Source organism: Desmodus rotundus, chromosome 11 (genome assembly GCF_022682495.2).
Source record: "Desmodus rotundus isolate HL8 chromosome 11, HLdesRot8A.1, whole genome shotgun sequence".
In the NCBI taxonomy this organism is placed as follows: Eukaryota; Metazoa; Chordata; class Mammalia; order Chiroptera; family Phyllostomidae; genus Desmodus; species Desmodus rotundus.
The window spans coordinates 80,648,917-80,664,439 of record NC_071397.1 but is presented as its reverse complement, the minus strand read 5'-3'; the positions used below and the strand labels follow the sequence as shown (position 1 = coordinate 80,664,439).

General features: G+C 42.4%; 1 long non-coding RNA gene across 1 annotated transcript; it reads right to left on the bottom strand.

Moving 5' to 3' along the window:
* Positions 1 to 290: 290 nt before the first annotated feature.
* Positions 291 to 13,063, bottom strand: LOC123478845 (uncharacterized). The gene is made up of 3 exons (XR_006654222.3): positions 12,819 to 13,063; positions 7,342 to 7,544; positions 291 to 2,252 (listed from the first exon to the last, which is right to left on the bottom strand). It is a non-coding gene; the product is annotated as an uncharacterized lncRNA (long non-coding RNA).
* Positions 13,064 to 15,523: the final 2,460 nt, after the last annotated feature.

Here is a 15,523-nt window from a genome sequence, read left to right as displayed (position 1 = left end):
AACACGAGTAGAAGCCATCTCAGATTGCTTTATAGCTCAGGCAAGATGGCCCTGGGCAAAACACAGGCAGGGGCTAACCTTGGCCTATACCATCTGGGAAACCCCAGGGCCAGAGCAGCCAGTGGACAGCTACAGACCATGTAGGAGCACCACCACCCTGTCCCTGTATGGCTGATCCTCCATGGAGGGCAGAGGCTGGTGGTCAGTGGCTTGCAGCTGACTGGCCTGGGTAACTCCCTCCCATTCATCTGCCAACAGCAACCAAGGCTCAACTATAAGAGGATGGTGTACTTAGCCCACATGAAGGATATAACTCAAGTACCCAGCTTGGGTGATAGGGGAGGCCAGGCCCCTGGGCCTTACAGGACACCTACTGCATTAGGCCACTCCACTAAGACACAAAGTCAAAGCAGCTCTACCTAATATATAGAAACAAACATAGGGAGGCTGCCAAAATGAGGAGACAGAGTAATGTGGCCCAAAGGAAAGAACAGATCAAAACTCCAGAAAGAGAGCTAAACAACATGGAAATAAGCAATATATTAGGTGCAGAGTTCAAAACACTGTTTATAAGGATGTTCAAGGAACTTAGTGAGGACCTCAGCATCATAAAAAAGATCCAGTCAGACACAAAAGATGCACTAATTGAAATAAAGAACAATTTGCAGGGAAACAACAATAGAGAGGATGAAGCTGAGAATCAAATCAATGATTTGGAACATAAGGAAGAAAAAAACAACCAATCTGAACAACAAAAATAATACAAAAAATGAGGATAGTGTAAGCAGCCTCTGGGACAACTTCAAGAAGCCCAACATTCACATCATAGGAGTACCAGAAGGGGAAGGGAAAGAACAAGAAATTAGAAATCTATTTGAAAAAATAATGAAAGAAAACATCTGTAATTTAGTTAAGGAAACAGACATGCAAGTCCAGGAAGCACAGAGAGTCCCAAATAAGATGGATGCAAAGGGGCCCACTCCAAGACACATCATAATTAAAATGTTAAATGTTAAAAATAAAGAGAGAATCTTCAAAGCAGTAAGATAAAAGAAGTCATTTACCTAGAAGGGAGTTCCCATAAGACTGTCAACTGATTTCTGAAAAGAAACTTTGCATACTAGAGGGGATTGGCAATAAATATTCAAAGTCATGAAAAGCAGGGACCTACAGCCAAGATTGCTCTACTCTATAGCTATCGCTCAGAATCAAAGGGCAGATAAGGAGCTTTCCAGAAAAGAAAAAAAACTAAAGAAGTTCATCCTTACCAAACCATTATTATATGTAATGTTAAAGGGACTTATTTAAGAAAAAGAAGAGACCAAAACTATGACTATTAAAGTGGCAAAAATACATATCTACCAACAATTGAATCTAAAAAACAAACTAAGCAAGCAAGAACAGAAAATCATGGATATGGAGAATGTTTCGATGGTTGCCAGATACGAGGAGTGTATAGGGGAATGGGTGAAAATGTGAGGGGATTAAAGAGTACAAATAGGTAGTTACAGAATAGCCATGGGGATATGAAATATAGTGTAGGAAATGGAGTAGCCACAGAACTTATATTCATGACCCGTGGACATGAACAATGGTGGGGGGATTGCCTGAGGGAGTGGAGGGCGCTGGGTGGAGCAGGCAAAGAGGGAAAATCAGAACAACAGTAATAGCATAATCAATAAAATATAAATAAAAAATAAATAAAAAGCTTTAAAAAGAAGAAAAAAAGTAACAGTGATTAGACCAGATTATTACCAAAGACCATTGAAGGAAAATTGAATTACATTAATTTCAGAGGTATTTGTCTGTTTCTTCAAGTTCAAGCATTCTTGTGCAGTGTATTTTAATGGTAAACTTCTCTTACATATTTTCTTCTGCTTTCAAGTGCTCCCAAGTAGGCATTAATGTAACAAGGAGAATTTTATAGGCATCTACAGAAAATGAGATTTTTCTGGCTGTTTCCTAGAAACCTCTCTCCTTACTCAATTCCCTCCTCCAAGGCATGTCCCATTTTTTCCTCTGTTTCCAGAGCTACCAGGGGCAGCAGGGGAAGTTGTAATCCCTTTCTGTGTTATCGAGGCAGGACAGCGGCTACATTTGCTGCTCTCCCATTGGCGTCCGTATGCATTGTCTTGCAAGTATTGCTTGTGATTCGAGTTACAGCAGGTGTCCGTGAGTGGGCTCTGGGCTTCCTGCTACCGGATTTGTTTCTGTTGCACTTTGGACAATTGTCGGGACACTAGCATCTGGAACTATAAAGAATAATGATTACGGTATAATTAAATATCCCCAGACTTTAAAATAGCATTTGTATATACTAACAACTTCCTGTCAAATGAAAGGCTGCTTATGATATCCTTATAAAGGCAAAAACCTTTCTCTAATATGTCAATGTTTGCAAGCTGGCCTTTAAATTAGGCACCATGCCTTTGATCTGTGTGAAATTTAGAAGTGATTGTCACTGGCCTCTAGAAATGCATGTGCTTTGGAGAAATTTGGAACTCAAAACCAATGATTTTTTGCAATACTATTTGCCTATGTAAAAAGGTCCTCTGAGTCTGGTTTTAAAATCTGGTGATAATTTTTAGCAAAAAATAAAGTAGAAAATTTTAAAGACATTCAGTCAACCCTTAAAGAGCTATTAGGGCCTGTGGTGAAATGGGGCTACTAGCCCATTTCTATTACATCTAGAAGTAACTTAAAGTGACCAAATCCAAGGCTAAAATAAAGGCATTTATCCAGCAAAGATTTGTCCCTTGGGTCAGGGTGCTTGACAGAAGAAAAACGTTTAGCTAGTATACAAATGAAGAGATATTCAACATCTTCAGTGGTCAGGAAAAGGCAAAGTCCCAGCCACAACAAATACCATTTTATACACAGGCGATTGGCAAAAATTTTAAAGTCTGATCATCTCAAGTACTGGAAATGATGAGGATCAACAAGACCTCAATTCTGTTGGCAAGAGCAGGCATTAGTGCCATCTATTTGGAAAATAGTTTGACATTATCTTCTAGTGTTGAATGATCGTTAACGCTTTACCCTAGCAATTCTGCTCCTGATTATATATACCTGAGAGAAACTCACATATCATTAACAGGAGATAGGTTACTTAAAAATGTATAACTGTATCGTTTTTCATAGCAAAACACTGGCATGCAGCCCAAAGGTCAATCAACATGACTGTGGAATAATAGATATTGTACATCAGTCAAAGATAGTTAACTACAGAGACATAAAATAACATAAATGGAAGTTAAAAACAGCTAAACTTTTGTATGTATACACATATATACATACATATATATTTAAAAGGTGCATGTAGTTGCAATAATACTACTTTAAAGGGAATGGAGGGGTTCCTGAGGAACACAGGCTCAAAGGACTCAGGGTAATATTTGCCACAGATCAGTTGAGTTTGGGGACTGGGATGCTTGAGACTGTGGACTTAGGAGGAGAGTGGTGTCAAGGTTCTGGCTTTTGCTTTGGGAAGCACATCTCTGATGTAATAAGCACATCTCTGGGCGCTTATTACATTTATTAGAATTAAGTCACTGTAAAACTAAAAAGCAGGCTATGCCTTATTAGTGATAAGTGTGGTTGTGGTTGATTCCATTCTGTTTACCTAAAGTCTATTGTTGAAAAAGAAACTCTTTTACTTCTGAAGTAAACTATACAAGAATTTTGTAAAGAACAGAAAGTGGTAGAAAGCACAGGGTCATGACAAGTTTAAACTGTGACTCTGTCCCTTACTAGCTGTCTGACCTTGAGCAAGTTAGCTAACCTCTCAGGCTTCTCATCTGTAAAATGGGGCCTATATTGTGATTTCCTAAACTTAGGATGAGAATGTATGAGGCCCACACATGTAAAATGTAACAAACTTATCTTGGTGCCTGAAACAGGTTAAGCATTCAAAAAATATTGCCTGATGATATTAGCAACAGTAGCAGCCGTTTCATACCACCTGGACTGATTAGGTTAAATGCAGCTTCTTTATTTGGTTCTGCTCTAATTCACAAGTCTTTCCCAGCCAGTCTAGCCACTGCGCCTCATTTTCACTTTGCACACTGTGGAAGTGTGCCATGAGCACTCCTCCTAGGTCAGGCAGGAATGCTCCCGGCACATCAACTCTGAAGACGGCAGATTCTTCCCTGTTTGAACAGCAGAGCCTTCCTTTGGCTTCTTGCTACCACTGAATTGGCAGTTCCTGTATGAGCGGAATTAGCTGAGAAAACTTTTGACTATATAAGGTGCTAGCAGATGCCTGCAATTTCTTATTTAGGCAACTTGGGCAATCAGAGACATGAGAGGATAGGAAGGATGATATGGCTTTGGAAATGTAAGTGTGGAGAATAAGTTTGCTGGTTGAAATGGTTTCTTTCTGTAGGTTTACTTGTACTTCTTTACAAGAATCTGAAAGCTCATGTACGGAAGAAGTATATCCGTACCACATTTTTCTTTATGCCGAGCAGAAACAATGCTAGGTAGAGACTGCATTTTTCATCTAGTGATAGAACTTTGACCTAAAGAGCTTAGTATATGCTATTCTTTAAAACAATATACTGATAATAGAGTTATATAGTTACAATTATATGATTCTATAAAATTACAAATAAAATTTCTGTACTGAAATACTAATCCATGTACAAAATGGGATGCTAATTTACATTTTAAAAAATAGTTTGAAGTTCCCAGGTGAGGGAAAGAAAGCAAAATTGAAAAGATATAAGCATTATGTATGTGTGTATATATATACATATATATATTTTAAAATCACTGTTTTTGTAGTTACTGGAGTTTTATCATTGCATTAAAAAAATCCTGCATTAAGCTAAAGGATAACACTTTGCCCTTTCTGAGACTGGTGAATAAAGGTATTTCTAAATTGCAGTTAGAAAAATAAATCCTGTATCATTCCATTTCTTTGTAAAATCCCCAGTTAAACTACTGCAAAAGAAATTTCAGGAGACCTGTGCCCCTGACTGTGTGCAATTTCAGTTGAAAATTGCTGTCTGCTGCAGGAGGAATTGTGGAGTATAGGGGATGAACCCTGAGGCTGGATGGGGACGGGAAGATGCCCTAGTTTTCAGAAAGGGGAAAATGTTGAGACTCCTCAGATCACAAAATGTAAAATTCAATATTGATAGTGACAAACTTTGCTATAGATTATTATCATGAACCCATGGAAAGGGAAGAGGTAGGTGATCATTGAAGTCAGAGTGGAATGGACATGAACTTCCCTGACAGACCTCAGGTCCTTTTGATAGGGCCGCAGAGCTGGCGGATTCAGCAATTCATGGTCTGTTGATGACTCTGCAGCTGGGTGGGAGGGCAAATCAGATGGAACCTAAAATAGCTTGACAGGATGGAACAATGGGTCAAACCTAACAAGATAAAGTGTAAAAGGGAGATCTATGAAGGCTGCCCTTAGTTCCAGAAAACTTAGCAACACAAACACGGAAGGGGTGGGCATGCTGCGAAGCCTGGTAGTGTCTGAGCGGATTGGTCTGAGGGCCTGAGCGGGGCTGTGTTTATTCAGAGAGGGCGCCTCTTCCTAATTTGCAAAAAAGTACCACTGAGTGAGAGGTGAATGCTTGGAAAAAATACAAGTAAGGGGCTTTGATTAAGTATGTACTCAGCGAGTTCTGCGATAGAGTTGGGGAGAGCATTTCCTAAAGTGCCGTGGTTAGAAGGGTGCTCAGCACCCAAGCTGAGCCGGACATATTGCGGACAGAAAAGAGGACGGTGATAAACGGAAGGACAGCTAGAAGAGAGGTGAGAACTCTGGAAACCATGATCTCTGATGAACAGTGAAAAGAAGAGTGGTTAGTATACAGAAAGGGGCCGTGATGGATTTCCCACCAGCACACTAAGCATGAGCGTGGGACGCTGGAAAGCAGGGCATCAAGGCCGAAAGGAAATCAAAGAACTTTTTTTTAAAATGACATTTGAAATATAAAAGAAAACAAATGTTTTCATTATGAAGAAATTTTCAACTAAATTTTGTTCCCTTATTTTATAATAAAAAAAAATTATAATTACATTATTTCCTGAAAGACCCGGAGCACCGTAATCTTTTTAATGCTTAGGGCTTCTGAAGTCCTAAGCGAGATCATTCGAAATGCAGGACTTCCCATCAAATTGACTTGTCCACAAAGGGAATGGACAATGGACAATGTTCTGACGCAGCTGAGTTCCTTTGGCTAGGGTGCCTAAGGCCGACAGCAGGCAATGTTTCTTGGATGTGAGCAACAGGCAATTGATCCTTTGGATAAAGTGTAGGGCTATGTGGTTTTTAAGGTCCCTGGCCATGCTGAGATCTTATGATTCTGAGAAAAAGCAGTTTCTCTTAAGAAAGAGGAAAATTGACACCACTGATGAGATTGTCTGGTTCTTCCCCAAGAACTCCAGAAACAGAGAGAAAAGTGGAATAGTTGTGGTGCAAGAGTCTGGAATGTGCTCCATATTTCCTCCTTCCTTTGGAGTGTTTTACTAGGGTCACTTCATGAAGCCCCTGGAGTGTTAGGCCTGGGCTGTCAGCAGTTGAGCTTTGGGACATAACACTGCAAGCTATGGGGTTTGATTTTAGAGAGGGCAAGTTAGCATTTAAAGGTTTGATTTCAATGCAAGCAAATCACTTTGCAACTCTTTTATGGCTATAAACTTTTGAAAACTGCAACTGTCTTTACCAAGTATGCTCAGAGTAGCAAGTGAGCCATGGAGGATGGGTGAGAGATTAATATTTACCTTCCCTGCTAGAAAAACAGGGCAGAGCCTTGTCCTCCGTATATGCATTGGGTAGCTGCAACACCTTGTGTTTATTCTGTCAAAAGATTATCATCCAGAGGTGACTACCCTCTACTACCCCTTTGATTGGGCTAGGAGTTTATTATGCAAAAATACCAAGCACACATTTTTGATATACGTGTAGTACATGTATATTTACTGTATATTCATATATGTACATATATTATCCATGTGTAATGATTTGTCTAATAGAGAATAATTTACTTTCCCTTGATCATGTCCTTATCTATTTATTCTCAGGGAGAGGACAGAATAACTGATGAGATCGCAATGAAAAAAATAGGTAATGCCACCCAGAGCTTATCATGCCCCAAATATGCTTCTTGCTCTCTTAGCTACTTAACTCTTAATCCTGTTGGGTTTATGCTGGGGATGCAGGGAGAGGAAGGGCTGTGAGGCAAACTTACATGGAATCCCCTTATCCTAGTGAAACAAGACAACATATACAGCAAAAGCAGCCTTAAAGGAAAAGAAAAATCACAGAGGGCAGCCTGAAGACACACGTGAATGAATAGAGAGGCTGCCACACCCACTTACCTTTGATAATTTGCATTGATCGCATTTCCCTACAGTGGTCTTCTTAAAATGTGGAAGCAGGGTCATGATGAGTTTGTGTCTGGGAATACTATTCTGATTTTACATGATTTTACATAAGTTATGATCAGAATTTCAGTGACCAGCCTGGACTCCTCACTGTTGGCCAAAGATCAGGAAGAACAGAACTTCTCAGCGGGGATGACCTGGAAAAAACAGGGTCATTGGAACTTGCTGCATCAGTGGAGCAAAGTCACAGTTGGGAGAACTTTGAGATGACTTGTTCCTCCCAAACCAGTGTGCATTACATAATAGAACAGCAGGGGAGGGTGGCGGTGTGTTTGTTAGGCGCAGCATTTTCCATTGTTGATTGGTTACTCCCTTAGAATTAGCATTATTGCATGCCAGCTTGTGCCAAGCATATCAAAATATCACTGTGTAAGTGAAGTGAATCACTAATATTTTGTACTGAAGGAACATACTGTTATGTAATGTGAACCTTGAACCTCATCCCTTAGTCTAAGTAGAGCTTTGGTAACAGAAGTCTGCCTGGAGAGCCACAGGCAGAGTTATACAACTTTGCTGCTTAAGCCTCTTTGCATGGGACTGCTTTGTTAACCCAAAGCATCCCCGTGGTTACCTCCGTGACTTGGACATCACATAGAGCTCTGGACAGCGAAGGTGTTCAGTAGCCATTTTAGTCATGGGCATGTTCCAATAAGAATTATTGAATATTTGAAAAAGAAAGACAACATGAGGAAGCATTTGAGAGGGAAAAAGGAGAGAGACAGACAGACAGACAGACAGACAGGCAGGCAGAGGCTGAGAAAGAGAATGGGTGCGGGATTGCAGCAACAAAACAGAGTCAGCACCAGGTGGTTCTCAGTTAATAGACTCAGTTGATAGATAAGGTCAGACAATTCAATGTGATTTCTGTAGCCTGGAGCCAAGACGCTCAGGGACTTAGGAGCATCCCAGTATTTTCTTTATCAATTGCGTCAGGCAGACAAATCCTTTCCACTTAAGTAAACTGTGGTTATACCTAAGGCTCTGAAAGGCAAGTCAGATTTCTTCCACTTAAGGAGATAGGCCTCATATTTGGTATATTGCTCTAGTTACATAAACATTTACTTAAATTCCTTCCATGATCATACAGTAGTCTGTGAAAACTTGCAGAAACCATCTATTATGTGAAAAATTGCTCCTCCAAAGATGGACAACTTTACCTAGAATTTAAGTTCCTGACCACAATACCTTTAAATGTATTTAAATCAGAAATACTAGAGCTACTGTAGGTGGTTTTGGGGAAAAGGTATGGATTTGGAAGAAAAGTTTGAAATACTTGAAAAGGTAGTATAATCCATTAACTGCCAGCCTCAACTTTTATTTGGTCTTTCTCTGTACACAAACTTAATAAACTGTGGCAGACTTTAAGTGATACCATGTTAATTCATTCTTGGTTAAGAAGGCCCTGCAGTTCAGGGAGGGAAAGGAGAAACTTGAAGTCCTCTTTATATGAACCTCAGGGTGGGAAAGGGCAAAGACCCTGTTGCACATTTCAGACAAAGTCAAAACCTTGTAGTTTAGCTCTCGTCTAGGTGGAGGTAGGGGCCCTGGGAACAGAGAGGAACAAGAAAGAAGAAATGGGGGAGCGTGGATAAGGTGGAAAGAGGGCAGTTTTCATAGAGCATCACTCCACACTGTGCCATGATTACTATGAATTCCTTCACTATTGCTAGTCACAGCCAGGAGGCTGTCAGGTCACCAAGTATTTGGGCCTGGACCAAAGCCAAGGTAGGGTGCTTCAGTGTAAAGACTTACCTTTATATATGCAACTCTACATGGAGCTCTCAAATCTCCATGTGAAACATCAAAAGCAATAAATACATTTCTGTGGGGTGAATTCTAAATGAAAGGGTGCAGAGGGCTCTAAGGCACTACTGTTCAATGATTGGCAAGCCCAAGTGATAAGTGAGACAGCAAATCTGTGAGTCTTCCTTCACTTCTCCTTTCCTTCCTCCCCCCATCAAACGTATGACCTGGCTATACCAATGTGCATCTGATAGTTATTTCTAGAGTCCACTCCTCTCCCCCTCACCTCCCACTTTTCTAGTTGAGGTTCCCATCATCTCTTGTCTAGACAGGTGCACCACAAAATAGACATTGAATGTCTATCCTGGGTGGTACCCTATAGTAAGTACATGGAGTTGAAAATGGTGCCTGCATTTACAGAGCTTATATTTTTGCAAGGGAAACATAAAGTGAACAACTAATCACACAACTCGTTATTAATGAAAATGATGGCCAACGCAACAAAGGCTAAGTGTAGGGTTCTGGGGAGCACATAAAGGGCCCTAAGGAAGGCTTCCTGAGAAACTACTATGTGAATGAGCTATGAAGGATTGGCAAGAATTAACCTGGTACAGAGGGAAGTTCCAGACATGGGGAAGAGTCTTAAAGATGAAGGAACACTGAAAGGCTAAGGATGCCAAGAGGTGCTGATGCAAAGAGAGAGGTAGGAAGAGGCAAGACAGATGAAGGAGGCAAGCCAGAGCCCAGCTAACCTGCAAGTTAGAAAAAGACTTTGGTCTCTTCTTGGGTTATAGTCACTCATCCTTTGAAGATCAGTTCATGTGTCTTTCCCTCCAGGCACCTTTCCTTGATGCTTCCTCTCTGTCCCCAAGTCCTCTCACTGGGCTGTTGGGCGCTTATGATCTATCACTGCACACAATACAGTGCAGTTTCTCTTTATGTGTGTCTACTGTGTAGTTGACGGTGAGCTTCTTGAGGTCAGAAACCATGTATTATTCATCTGTGTATAATCCATATTAAAGCTTTCCCAATACTCCACTGGACAGAGATGTTTTGGTGCCAGTAAATACATATCTATAGTCCAGGAATGAAATTTGTGAAAAATAGGAGGAATAACCTTTTTGGTGTTCGGAGGTTTTTTTCCTTTAGTTTTTAAAGTTGGTTTTCAAGACAGTATGCCCAGGTATTCAGATTTTGTTTGTCTTTAAGAAAATATTTGTGGGTATTCAGAATTAAATGGGATACCATTTTAAAACCATAATCACTCCCCACCTTCCCTAACATACAAGAGTATCTAGTAATAAAAGAAAAAGAATCTTTATGAGTATTTAGTGAATTAGGGAATTTCTTTTCAATCATATAACTAAGAAATTGTGTATGAAAGATAGGAGGTACTAAACGAGACCAGGAAAGACAAATACTCGAGGACCCGTGGGTTTTCTGAGTGCCCTAGAAAGGGGCCTGATTCCCACAACAAGGCATTTCCGGGCCCCATGCCACAAAGTTCGTTGGTCATATTTGCCTCTGGGAACAAATTATAATTAGAGATCACTTATCTTCTTAAAACTTCAGAATCACGTGATGCCTATGTCTACCAGGGTTCCATAAAACTAAAAATGTAACAGTGTGAAACTTATACAATCCTTTAAAATATTGAAATGATTTTTGAGGCTCTGTAACTGTTTGCTAATATCCACTTCATTCTGATTATATAAAAGGCCTGATTTGGCTCTAATGAGGCAGGTTAATTAGTAAATGTGTGGTTTTTCTTCAAACATTTGTTCCAAATATATTATGAGCTTTCCAGAAGTCTTGGAATTAATATCATCCCCCCACCCCATTCATGTTCACTCTGGTAAGCAAAAACATCCAAAATCATACCCCTAACCTTAAAACTGGACTTTTCAAATAGCCTTTAGTTCCCCTTCTCTCTCTCTTCCCTTCCCTCTCTTTCTCTGGTTTTCCGTCAGTCTCCAGGTGAATCAGTCAATGAATGCACATAAGAGCTTAACAGTCAAATGTAGGTCTATTTTGAGCAAAGCCAGATGAGAAGCGGGTCCTGCCTTTACAGGTGTAGAATCCTTTCTGTCCCTGTTGTCATCTCGTCGGTCCTACAGCTGAGTTGGAGTAAGAGCTAGAGGCCTGCTCAAGTCACCCACTCTTGGGGGGACTCGGTGGGAAGATACGCCTGTTAGGACCAGGCCTCAGAAATTCTCATGTATTAACCTGTAATGCAGTGTACGATTTTACTGCAGGAAGCAGTGGTGTTTTCTATGCGATGCCATTTCTGCCTACTAGGCATTTATAATTTGGTCTTTTAAAATGAAATATATCAAGTGTACAAAATACACAATGATTAACAAAATAAATTCTTTCTTCCAAAATCTTTAAGAGTCATTGACAATGTTATTGAGGCAGCCAAATAACTGAGTAACTCAATTATCTCTGCCCATGAAGAAAAAATCAATAGCTAATCTTCAAATATGTTTTCAACAATGCTGTAGACTTAACAATATACATACTAATAAGCAGAGAAATACAAGAGAATGATAACTACAGAGAAGAGATGGAGGAAAGGTCACTAGTGGATTCTCTACAAACTGAGCAGGCAGCTCCAGCACTTATTTCTATTGGGCAAGAGTGTTTTTGTTAAACCCTTGCACACACACACACACACACACGCTCACACTCTTCTGAGTGTTAACATAGATGCTCAGTGGCTCCCCATGAACCCAGTCCAGCCAGAACAAGAGAGGCACTGGGCTCTCTCAGACCTTGTGGGTAACACCCCCCCGAGGACCAAACGGCGTTCAGTGCTTTGGGCACCCAGGCTGTCTCTGTCTGTGCTCCAGGCAGCCTGTCTTCTCTCCGGCTTGCATTCCTTTTTGTATCCTTGTCCTGTGACAGAAGAACTTACCTTTACATTTCTTTGGTTATTAAATCACTTGATATTTTTAAAGGTTTCAACAAACTCGGACAAATGCACTGGTGGACCCTGTCATTTGACCATGGCCTGGGGCCACAGACAGACAGCCTGTCTCCTTGCAGCAAGTACACATCTGTGTGACCTGACCATTTTATCTACGCCAAAATATTGTTTAAAAGATGGTCGGTTATACATTTAAGTATGTTGTCTCATTGTATGAAACTCAACGATATTTTTAATTTCCGATTCTTTATAAATGATATATGTGTGCACGGTTAATCTTGCAAGAATGATTTCTCAGCTAGATTTATTTTCTTTTTTTTTTTCACATACAGGGTAATGCACATTTTAATATGTACTCTTTGAAGACATGTTTCAGGGATGACAAAAAATAGCAGTGAACTTTCCCTCTTAGAACAGGTTGCTGTGCTGGTATCTGCAGATGCCCCGAGGCTGAAGTTGCTTCTGAAATTATTTTTAAATTGCTTGAATCCCCAGCCTTCCACCATCCTTTGTATGGCAAGTTCTTTGTGGCACCGCTTCAAAGAAAATCCTGGCTGTGCCGCGATGTGAATTTGTGAGTGTGGCAGCAAAGGAAAGGGCTACACAAATATGACAGAAACAACTCAGCTTAAAAGATCTCATTTGCTCAGGAAACATATCAATCTGTTTCTCTTCCAAGTAAAATGAATTAATCTCCCCTGTCCTTTATTGCACTTCGTTAAACCTGTGTCGTACTTACTGTCATGTTCAGCTTTGAGATGTGGTTCTGCACGGGCGTGTCTTTGTAGCTCACTTACTAACGGCGGTTCTTTGGAAAGTTTTGCGCCCAGGCTTGGCGTCCCCTCGCCATCCGCAGGACCCTCAGCCAGCCTACGGAGCAGATGCTCAGTTGCTATCGCTTCACTCGAAGACATTGGAGAAAACCAGCTGCTGCGTAAGACAATTTCGTTTTCTTTCTCTGTGAAGAACTATGTTCAGGAGACCGATCAGAGCCACCCCTGGGGAGCCTTCCTGTGTTTTGAAACATTTTAACGTTCATCATGTAAATTAAAGAGCAGTGTTGCATCAGTCCTTCCACTGAGGTGGCTGAGGGCACACCCCAGGGGCATTTGGTCTCTTTTCTGACCTCACGAAGAGGCTCGTCTCACAGACACACGGGTGACACAGTCGCTGGGCTCTGCAGCTGCCGTGACCCCAGCACACTATTGCAGATGCAGAGGGTGTGCGTCGAGGTGGGGGTGGGGCTGGAGAGGGAGAAAGAGGCAAGGAGGAATTCAGCCAAGGTATTAATATTTTCGACACTGAATCTTTCATTGCTGTATTGGGTAAAGCTATTGGGAACGGTTCCAGGAAATCTGGTTTATGAAATGGCTGGATAAAATGGTACGTGGTAGACAAACAAATCGCAAATACTGAACTGCCTTTAAAAACCAATGTCTGGGAAACAATACCATTATTTTTAGGAGAAGGTCAGTGGCGAGTGGAAGTGCGGGGATAGTCTCCAATCTGCACGATGTGGCACGGCTTCAGGAATGCGTGCCGCGAGCCGTGACTAAACACGGGCCACCCGCGATCAGGCGAGTCTTCCCTTGCGAGTGGAGCCCAGCGGCAGGAAAACTTTTGAGCCAACCTCTTTCTTGCCTCTGGTCAGAAGTCACTGTGGAGTAGTGCTTTGGTATTTCCATTCCTCACATGGGCAGTATTATGGGTCATCTGGATTCCTTGCCCCCCAAACTGTGGTCCCCTGGAGTCACTAAGCGAAACAGGTGAAATCCATGGCATAGTTAATTCAGGCCGCACTAGCATCTCCCGGGGAGCTTAAAGCCCCACCTACCGATGCCTGAGCCTTACCCCAAGAGTTCAGATTAATTGGTGCAGGTAGGGGCCTGGCCTTCTCTATTTTGTAGAAGGGATTCAGGTGATTCTAACAGAGCTAAGGTTAAGAACCACTATGCCAAAGTATTAAGAAGAAGAGCACAAAGCTTAGCAGCTCCGCTGCAGCTGGGCTCCTGCCTGGCAGGGCTCCTGCACCAGCCACTCCAGGGGCCGCAGCGATAACGGAGGAGCCGCCCTTGGCTGGGAGAAGGTGAGGAAAGGCAGACGGCCTGCTGATGTCCCCTGCTGTCCCCGGCACTGGCCAGAAGCACAGAGCCGCTCTTTGGAGGGCCCGCGGGGCCGCGCCCTGTGCTCAGTGCACACCACGTTCCCCGTTGATCACTGAGCAGGTAGAGTAACGGGATCGTGCCTCCACGTTCGAGTGCGGGACGTGGACGTCACAGGCGCGTGACCACAGTGTGAACAGAGTATAATGGAGATACGAAGGAGGGGTCTCATTCCACGCGGGGTGCGATTTGTGTGAAAGGAAAGTCACACTATTATCAGGATCGTTGAGTCCATCGGGTGACTTGGGGGCTGGGGGGAGAGTGGTTCCAAGGTGATGGTGGTAGCCATGGCAGTCAATGCAAAGGCAGGAAAAAGGCCTGGTGTGGTTAGAGTGCTCCATTCCCTGAGTGTAATGAGAATGGAATGGGTCGGGGCCATGTAGGAGAGGGCTTGAGTGCCCCTTAATGAGCATCAGCTTTCCCCATAGCTGTGCTGGCACGGTCAGGGGGTTTGGGGAGTGAGTCACGTGGTCAGGGTTTGTTCTGGAGAAATCATTCTGATGGCTGGATTGCATTGGGAGGGACCATGACAGGAGGTCCGGAAGTAGCTGCAATTGTCCAAATGAGAGGTGAAGAGCGTCTGAGTAAAAGCAGGAACGGTGGGACAGAGAGGAGAGATATGTCAGAGAGGAGACTGCGTTTTTCTTCCTAAGTGGCTTATCAATGGCTCCCATTGCCTTGGCCACCTGAGTGCCTATAAGTACACTTAACCCAATAAGCAAGACAAGGCAAAATGCTGTCTCTTGGCATTTAATGATCTTAATGGCCATGAGGTAGTCACTAAAAATGTATGTATAACACAATCCTTACTCTCCGCCAAGTTGTATTCCAGGATATTATAATAGGTACTAAATTACACAGTCGCATAGATTAAAGAATACTATGCTCTGTCTTTGAAAAGAAAGCACAGATGGAGAGAGAGTTAAGACGAGGTCAGTTAAATTAGACATTTGCTGAAGAAATACACACAGGGCATGTAGAGTAGTAGATTACTTTTGCTGCTCTACCTGCTAAGTGTGTGGGGAAGTGACAGGAACAGCTTTGCAAGGAACTCATTCCCCGTCTTCCTTCCAGTTTCAGGCTCTATCCAGGTGCTGTGGTTCCTAGTCTTACTCAGGCCCAGTCCCAGCAGGTCTGCGTGCGAGCTGGCAGGCAGAGGGCTGGGCCCAGAGAGGCACCTCTGGTCCAGTGCGGAGCTCGCAGCCTGGGCTGGCCTGGATCCGGCTGCTGTGATCTGGTTGTGAGCAAACCTCAGCTCCTCTGCAGAGCTACAGGGCTCCCA